We start from the raw sequence: 9,868 nt of genomic DNA, 5'->3' as shown, positions 1-9,868 counted from the left end.
CCTCGCTGTGAATTCACTTCTCTGCCAGTCCTACCTTTCAGAAAGTGGTTGATTTTCTGTTTCTAGAATTGCTATTATTCTCTTCGTTCTGCCGTTAGATTTGTAAGTGTTTGCAATCTTTAGATAGGCTATCTAGGTGATCTCCTGCTAGCTGAAATAGTCTCAGCCTGCTACTTCTCTGCCATATTGACTCCTCCCCCCCATACATCTTGATCCTTCCTGATGAAGGCATCATACTCCATAGTGTATATGGACCACATCTTCCTTATCCATTTGTACACTGAAGGGCATCATGGTTCTTTCCACAGTTTGGCGACCGTGGCCATTGCTGCTATAAACACTGGGGTAAAGATGGTCCCTTTTTTCACTACATCTGTATCTTTGTGGTAAATACCCAGGAGTGCAATTGCTGTGTCATAGGGAAGCTCTCTTTTTAATTTCTTGAGGAATCTCCACACTGTTCTCCAAAGTGGCTGCACCAGCTTGCATTCCCACCAACAGTGTAGGAGGGTTCCCATTTCTTCGCATCCTCACCAGCATCTGTCATTTCCTGACTTGTTAATTTTAGCCATTCCGACTGGTGTGAGGTGGTATCTCATTGTGGTTTTGATTTGTATTTCCCTGATGCCAAGTGATGTGGAGCACTTTTTCATGTGTCTGTTGTCCATCTAGATGTATTCTTTGCAGAAATATCTGTTCATGTCCTCTGCCCATTTCTGGATTGGATTATTTGTACTTTGGCTGTTGAGTTTGCTAAGCTCTTTATAAATTTTGGGATATTAGTCCTTTATCTGCTATGTCATTTGCAAACGTCCTCTCCCATTCTGCCAGCTGTCTTTTGGTTTTGTTAACTGTTTCCATTGCTGTGAAAAATCTTTTTATCTTGATGAAATCCCAATAGTTCATTTGTGCCCTTGCTTCTGTTGCCTTTGGCGATGTTTGTAGGAAGAAGTTGCTGTGGCTGAGGTCAAAGAGGTTGCTGCCTGTGTTCTCCTCGAGGATTTTAATGGATTCTTTTCGCACATTGAGGTCCTTCATCCATTTTGAGTCTATTTTTGTGTGTGGTATAAGGAAATGGTCCAATTTCATTTTTCTGCATGTAGCTGTCCAATTGTCCCAACACCATTTTTTGAAAAGACTGTCTTTTTTCCATTGGACATTCTTTTCGGCTTTGTCGAAAATTAGTTGACCATAGAGTTGAAGGTATATTCCTGGGCTCTCTATTCTGTTCCATTGATCTATGTGTCTGTCCTTGTGCCAGTACCATACTGTCTTGATGATGAAAGCTTTTTAATAGAGCTTGAAGTCTGGAATTGTGAAGCAACCACCTCTGGCTTTGTTTTTCAATATTCCTTTGAATTCGAGGTCTTTTATGATTCCATATAAATTTTAGGATTATATGTTCTATTTATTTGAAAAAAATGGATGGGATTTTGATAGGGATTGCATTAAATGTGTAAATTTTTTTAGGTAGCATAGATATATTCATAACATTCCATCCCAAAGTAACAGAATACACATTCTTCTCTAGTGCACTTGGTACATTCTCCAGAATAGACCGCATCCTGGGTCATAAGACAGGTCTCAACCGGTATCAAAAGATTGGAATCATTCCCTGCACATTTTCAGATCACATTTCTCTGAAGCTAGAACTCAATCACAAGAGGAAATTTGGAAAGAAACCAAATACATGGAGAATAAATAGCATCCTTCTAAAAAATGAATGGGTCAACCAAGAAATTAAAGAAGAATTTTTTAAAAATCATGGAAATAAATGATAATAGTCAAAAAAAACAAAGAGGTAACCCACAGAATGGGAGAACATATTTGCAAATGACGGTACAGACAAAAGGTTGGTATCCAGGATCTATAATAAATTCCTCAACACACACAAAACAGGCAATCCTATTTAAAAAAAAATGGGCAGAAGATATGAGCAGACAATTCTCCAATGAAGACATACAAATGGCTATCAGACACATGAAAAAATGTCCATCATCACTAGCCCTCAGGGAGATTCAAATTAAAACCACATTGGGATACCACCTTACACCAGTTAGAATGGCCAAAATTAGCAAGACAGGAAAGAACATGTGTTGGAGGGGATGTGGAGAAAGGGGAACCCTCTTCCACTGTTGGTGGGAAGGCAAGTTGGTGCTGCCTCTAGGAGAACAGTGTGGAGATTCCTCAAGAATTTAAAAATAGAACTTCCCTATGACCCTGCCATTGCACTCCTGGTTATTTACCGCAAAGATACAGATGTAGTGAAAAGAAGGGCCATCTGTACCCCAATGTTTATAGCAGCAATGGCCACGGTTGCCAAACTATGGAAAGAACCAAGATGCCCTTCAATGGATGAAGGGATAAGGAAGATGTGGTCCATATACACTATAGAGTATTATGCCTCCATCAGAAAGGACTAATACCCAACTTTTGTAGCAACATGGATGGGACTTCAAGAGATTATGCTGAGTGAAATAAGTCAAGGAGAGAGAGTCAAGTATCATATGGTTTCACTTATTTGTGGTTCATAACAAATAGCATGAAGGACATGGGGAGTTAGAGAGGAGAAGGGAGTTGGGGGAAATTGGGATGGGAGGTGAATCATGAGAGATAGTGGACTCTTAAAAACAATCTGAGGGGTTTGAAGTAGCGGGGTGGGGGGTGGGAGGTTGGAGTACCAGATTGTGGGTATAATAGAGTGCATGGATTGCATGGAGCACTCGGGGTGGTGAAAAAATAATGAATACTGTTATGCTGAAAATAAATAAATTAATTTTAAAAACACACAATGGTACAAAATCTGTGGGACACAACAATGGCAGTCCTGACAGGAACATATATAGCAGTACAAGCCTTTCTCAATAAACAAGAAAGGTCTCAAATACACAACCTAACCCTACACCTAAAGAAGCTGGAGAGAGAACAACAGAGAAAGCCTAAACCCAGGAGGAGAAGAGAAATCATAAAGATTAGAGCAGAAATCAATGAAATAGTAACAAAAAAAAAATAGAACTAATCAACAAATGTAAGAGGCGGTTCTTTGAAAGAATTAATAATATTGATAAACCCATGGCCAGACTTATAAAAAAGAAAAGAGAAAAGACCCAAATAAATAAAATCATGAATGAAAGTGGAGAGATCACAACCAATACCAAAGAAATACAAACAATTATAAGAACATACTATGAGCAACTCTATGCCCACAATTTCAACAATCTGGAAGAAATGGATGCATTCCTAGATACATATAATCTACCACAACTGAAGCAGGAAGAAATAGAAAATCTGAACACACCCATTACCAGTAAAGAGATTGAAACAGTCATCAACAATTTCCAAACAAACAAAAGCCCAGGACCAGATGGCTTCCCAGGGGAATTCTACCAAACATTTAAAGAAGAATTAATTCCTCTTCTCCTGAAACTGATCCAAAAAATAGAAACAGAAGGAAAACTTTCAGATTTATTTTATGAGGTCAGCATCACCTTGATCCCAAAACCTTATGTGGATCCCATCAAAAAAGAAAATTATACACCAATATCTCTGATGAACACAGATGCAAAAATTCTCACCAAAATACTACCCAGTAGGATTCAACAGTACATGAAAAGGATTATCCACCATGACCAAGTGGAATTTATTCCAGGGCTGCCAGGTTGGTTCAACATCCACAAATCAATGTGATACAATACATTAATAAAAGAAAGAACAAGAACCATATGATACTCTCAATAGATGCTGAAAAAGAATTTGTCAAAGTGCAGCATCCTTTCTTGATTAAAGCTCTTCAAAATGTAGGGATAGAGGGCACATACCTCAATATTATCAAAGCCACGTATAAAAAAACATACCACAAATATCATTCTCAATGGAGAAAAACTGAAATCTTTTCCGCTAAGGTCAGGAACACGTCAGGGATGTCCATTATCACCACTGCTATTCAATACAGTACTAGAAGTCCTAGCCTCAGCAATCAGACAACAAAAATAAATTAAGGGCATCCAACGCAGCAAAAAGGAAGTCAAATTATCACTCTTTGCAGATGATATGATACTATATGTGGAAAACCCAAAGGTTCCACTCCAAAACTGCTAGAACTTGTACAGGAATTCAGTAAAGTGTCAGGATATAAAATCAATGCACAGAAATCAGTTGCTTTTCTCTACACCTACAACAAGACATAAGAAAGAGAAATTAATGAGTCAATACCATTGACAATTGCACCCAAAAGCATAAGATACCTAGGAATAAACTTTTTGCCAAAGAGGCAAAAAATCTATGCTCAGAAAACTATAAAGTATTCATGAAAGAAATTGTGGAAGACACAATTAAACGGAAAAATGTTACATGCTCATGGATTGGAAGAACAGCATGTGGTTCTTGTGTGCACCATGATTATGTGAACACCCCATGGTGTCCATAGCACCTCAAGAGTACTGAACTGTCCTATCCTTTTGTCCTCAGCATTCCCTGGTGCCCCGAGAGCCCCCTTGTGTTCTGAGTAACTCCTGGTGACATGAACCCTGGTGACCAGAGAGCCTCCTGGGGTCATGATCACCCCTGCAGCCCAACTACTCCTGTGTTCCTGCAGGAATGTTTGTGTCTGGGCTTACACCAAGTGTGTATACACTGCCTACACACATTACAATAACACACCGTGGTGTCCTCAGCAATCAGGCTGTTAATCTGCAAAATCAGCATGTCCTATTGTTTCAGGAGATGGTCAATTGCCCTTCCCAGTGTCTTCATAGTATATATACCTACCACCATTCATGTCTGAGACCCACTGCAGCCCTTTCCCTGGAGCCTGGCAGACCCAACTCATGGCATAGTTACTGAAAGTGAATCCAGAGGCTTCACAGGAGAGTCTCAAAAACCCCTGACCTTCTCCAGGTCTCTGCCATATCCACAAGCTGTACCTCTCACTGGACACCTGCAGACACAAGACATCATGGTCAGCAAATTGTCCTTCACTTATTTATTATTATTTTTTTTTACTTATATCCACTTTCTTATTAAATGTCTCTTGTTCTCTGTAAATTACCATTTAAAAGAGTAACATAGAAAACCCAGCCAAGAATAAACTCCATCATGAGCTGTCTCTGTTCTGTCCTGAACACTGAATGGAAAACCCGGGAATCCCAAGACTGGGGCTCCCATCCCAGCTGCAGGCTTGGGGCTTGGCTTGTTTAATCAGCAGAGGGTGTACCATATTAGCATGACCCTTGACTCTATAGCCAGCATGATATCCGTACTGACAGAGAGGACAGTAACCAGAGCAGCTGTGACTGACTTTGATTTGGTGATATTGACAAGATTTGGGAAAATATGAAGTTTAATTATATGATTTTCAGAGTACCTTCTGGGTTTCCATTTAACAGTTTGATTTTACATAGTCACACATATTGAGGTGTAGGTATCATGTTTCCCCTTAAAGTGACATGAACCTACACCCAGAATTGTGGAGGGTTTGTGAGTTGTCCAAGAACACTCTGGAGTGAGAGTGAGCCCCAGGATTTGGAACTGTGCTCCTCCAATAGGACCTAAAACCCACCCTGAATCCCCTTCAGGACAGAGTGCAGAGGTTCATGGGGAACATGGGATCCTGCCTGTAGTGAGGACAAGAAGACTTTGTCCTAGAATTTATCTGAAATACAGGATCAGGGCGCATTCAGGTGCTCTTTCAAGTCTCTATGGTTTCACTGTCACTGTGTTCAATCCGTCATCTCTGGGATTATTTGTAATCGTTTTGATGAGTGTGCTTGATGCAGGATGGACTGCACACAGGCAGAGAGTGTGATATGAGAAACACAGGTGTCAGAATCAAAACTATCCAGAGAAAGCAAATCCATTTTCCACAGAATTTCCTGTATTTTCTTTGGAATTCTTCCTTTCTCATTCCTTCTTCCCTCTGTTCCCACACTACTATTGATCTTTATGTTACCTCACACTAGCTTTAATTTTCTAGAATATATAATTTTGTAAATGTATTAAATGTACCTTTATTTCTAGGGCTTCTGTTGCTGAGCCAAATACTTGACAAAACCTTCACATTTATTATATTTTTTTTAATGTTGGGCAGCATTCCAAACATGACATAGAGCACAATATGTCCACTTTTAAGCTGCTGATTGGGCTTGGGATTGTTCCCATGTTTCTGTATTTTATTTGTATGTATGTATGCATGTATGTATGTATGTATTTTAGTTATCATACAGTACATCATTAGTTTTGATGTAGTATTTTTGTATTCCAATAAACTCACTAATCAGATTGGAGTTGCAAGAACTAAAGAAATAAATAGAACAAACTTCAGATCATCAAATTCGTGACAATATACCTCGTAATTGTGGTCATGAGACAAAAAATAAACTTAAACTCTTGGAACTGGCAACTACTCACAGGGCAAAGAATCAGAATTTTGGCATATTGTGAATGCAGATCCCTGATGACAAATAAGCAATCAGAACATTTAGATAGAATATTAATGGATTTCTTGTCATTATGTGTGTTAAATATGTTATAGTTTGAGGTTCTCCAGGACCACACCATTAAATGAATCCTGTCTTTGTGCATTCCTATCCTGTAGGATGGGGACAAATCATGAAAAGCCTCCCCACACCCTGGTGGTCCTGGAAGGATGGGAGGAAGGTGACTCAGAGCAGGAATGCATGGAGATCCACGAATCCTGAGTCCACTGCAGAATTTATCAGAGGAAGCCCTCAGAAGCAGCATCCTGGGGTCACAGGTGAAGCCCCACAGGATCTGGAAGGGGAACAGACATCACAATCTCAGTTCTGCTGAGGACAACAGACACTTTACACATGTAATGAAAGCCTTAGACTTCAGGGAAAGGTAGGGAAACAGGAAGCTGAGGACACCCAGGGACCACTGGAGCTGTGGGAGGGGACAACCTGGAAGAATAGAATGACTGTGTGCCCAGAGACAGGCAAAAATACATGGACTTGGACCACTGGTGGAGGAGGGAGAGTGACACATGAAGGCCTCTCTCGACCCAGGTTCCTGGGAGCACCTGAGGCTAAGGCTACATCATCAAGTCAGAGTCCTTGTGGTCTCAAGTCTTCCACCACATTAACGACTGTCACCTGAGTACAGCAGAGGAGTGTACTGGAGAGTGGAAGTAGATTCTACATGGGGGAGCTCAAGGAGATCACAGCGCTGATCCGGGAACAGAAACAGGGGATCTGTGGAGGAATCTGAACTCTTGTGTGGCTACATCAGAGATACATTTCATTGCTGCTACCCAGAAAGCCCGTTTTACAGTGGAGCCAGGAAGAGAATAACACACTCCACAGAATAGGCCTCAGAAAGAGAGGTTGTTATCATCTACAGGAAGCACAAAACACAACAATATAATATGAAGTGTCATGTGCATGGTAGACATTCATGAAACCCTACCATAATCCCAGGGGCTCTGTACTGTTAGGGAACCTCTCTGCTCCACGCGCCCCTCTATTCTCTTGTGGTTCAACTCCTGCATGTGAAAGTTGGTGACAGCAGCTCCATGTACAAATCATGTGGAAATTTGTCAAAGCTGGATCACTTCACTGTATTTGGTAATTCAGAGCAGGTCCCCTCATGATGAATGGATTTAACTCCTCCAAAACACCTGTACTACCAGATATGTTCATGTGTAAAGGACAGAATAGGATGGCAGATCTGTCAGATTTTGTCATCGCTACAATCAGTGTCACCTCCCTGGGAGCATCCTGGGTGAACTCTCATCACTCAGTGACTCATTTACAGAAGTAACGCCTTCTCTGGTCATGCAATGACATTTCACACCTGTGTGACAAGCGTAGGTTACCCCCTTTAACCTGTGTCCTCATCACTGCACTCCCTGATTTAGATCAGTGCTCTGTGAAGGCTCTTCTCTCAGTATCTTCATGAACAGAGCTGTGGATGCATATCTTGTTTCTGGCTCCCTGTATGTTGTTAATGTGAATTAAAAAATAAATACACTACTTGCCTGATAGAGGGATTGAAGATCATGAGAAGCTGGCAGATCCAGTTATAAGGGCACATCTGGACCCTTTGTTAGGGCCTGGAAGAGTGGGATGACCAGCTCGTAGATTGCAGAGGGAAAGGGAAACCCACAGCATCCATGTCCATGGGAGTCTCAAACTCACAAGGTGTTCTCTGGGCCCTTGATCTGCACAGGTTGATGTGAATGTCCACCCTTTCTCCAGGGTGTGTGTGGACCTGGATGGAGACCAGCTGACTTCACTACTCAGAGGGAAGGAAAGAAACAGGAGTGATCATATTTATGTGAGTGTGGGTGGGTTCTTATGATTTTCTCATCCCCAGGAACAAAACACCTGGCATTTGGGGATAACAGGTGTCTGTGATGTGGTCATTGTCAATGACAACTCTGGCTGGATACTAGGATGTGTCTGAAGACACACTTAGAAAAGGGTTGCATAAAAATATGAGAGGAGAACACAGTTAGTAATCTCTTAGATGCTCAACTGCAGCAACTTCTTTCAAGATGGGTCTCTGAAAGCCAGGGAAACAATCAAAAAGGAACTTTTGGGACTTCATCAGTATAAAAAAATTTTGCAATGCAATGGAAACAGTCAACCAAACTAAAAGGCAATCTATGGAATGGGAGAAGATACTTCCAAATGGCACTAAAGAAAAGGGGTTGATATCCAAGATCAATAAAGAACTTACCAGACTCAACACCCATAAAACAAATAATCCAGTCAGGAAATAGACAGAAGGTATGCATAGGCACTTCTCCAGAGAAGACATACAAATGGCCAACAGACACACAAGAAATGCTCCACATCTCTTGTCACCATGGAAATATAAATCAAAACCACAATGAGATATTAACTTATATGAGTTAGAAAGGCTAAAATTAATAAGTCAGGGAACAAAAAATATTGAAGAGGATGTGGAGAAAGGGGAACCCTCTTATGCTGTTGGTGGGAATGCAAGTTGATACAGTCACTTTGCAAAACAGTGTTTAGGTTCCTCAAAAACTTAAAATAGAACTATTCTATGACTCAGCAATTGTTCTACTAGGTATTTACCCCAAAGACACAGATGTAGTGAAAAAAGGGACACATGCACTCCAATATTCATAGGATTAATATCCACTTTGGTGAAACTGTGGAAGGAGCTGATATGTCCTTCCACATATGAATGGATAAAGAAGATGTGATCCATATATACAATGGAATATTACTCAGCCATCAGAAAGGATGAATACCTACTATTTCATTGACTTTGATGCAACCAGAGGGTGTTATGTGAAGTAGAATAAGTCAAGCAGAGAAAGATAATTATCCTATGGTTTCATTTCAATGTGGAACATAAGGAATAGTGAGGAGAGCCACAGAGAAAGTCAATTATCATATGGGTTTACTTACTTGTGGAGTATAAGGAATAACATGAAGAACATTAGGAGAGGGAAAAGAAGAGAGAATTGTGGAAAATTGGAGGGAGTATAAAGTATGAGATACTGTGGATTCTGAGAAACAAACTAAGGGTATTGGAGTGGAGGGGGTGGAGGGATAGGTGAGGATGGGTGGGTATTAAAGAGCCTTCTGACAGCATGGAGCTCTTGGTGTGGTGCATAAACTGAATCTTGGAACACTGAAAAATAAAATAAAATAAGAAAAGAAATCAGAAATGGAGACAAACCATGAGAAACTCTGGATTCTGAGAAACAAGGATTACAGAAGTGGGGGTGGTGGGGGATGGGGCAGCAAGGACATGGATATTAAGGAATACAGGTGATTCGATGATCACTGGGTATTATAGACGACTAATGAATCTTTGAACACATTATCACTGGGTATTATAGACGACTAATGAATCTTTGAACACATTATCA

This window comes from Mustela nigripes, chromosome 13, assembly GCF_022355385.1.
Source record: "Mustela nigripes isolate SB6536 chromosome 13, MUSNIG.SB6536, whole genome shotgun sequence".
Taxonomy (NCBI): domain Eukaryota; kingdom Metazoa; phylum Chordata; class Mammalia; order Carnivora; family Mustelidae; genus Mustela; species Mustela nigripes.
Note: the sequence above shows the minus strand (reverse complement) of the source record.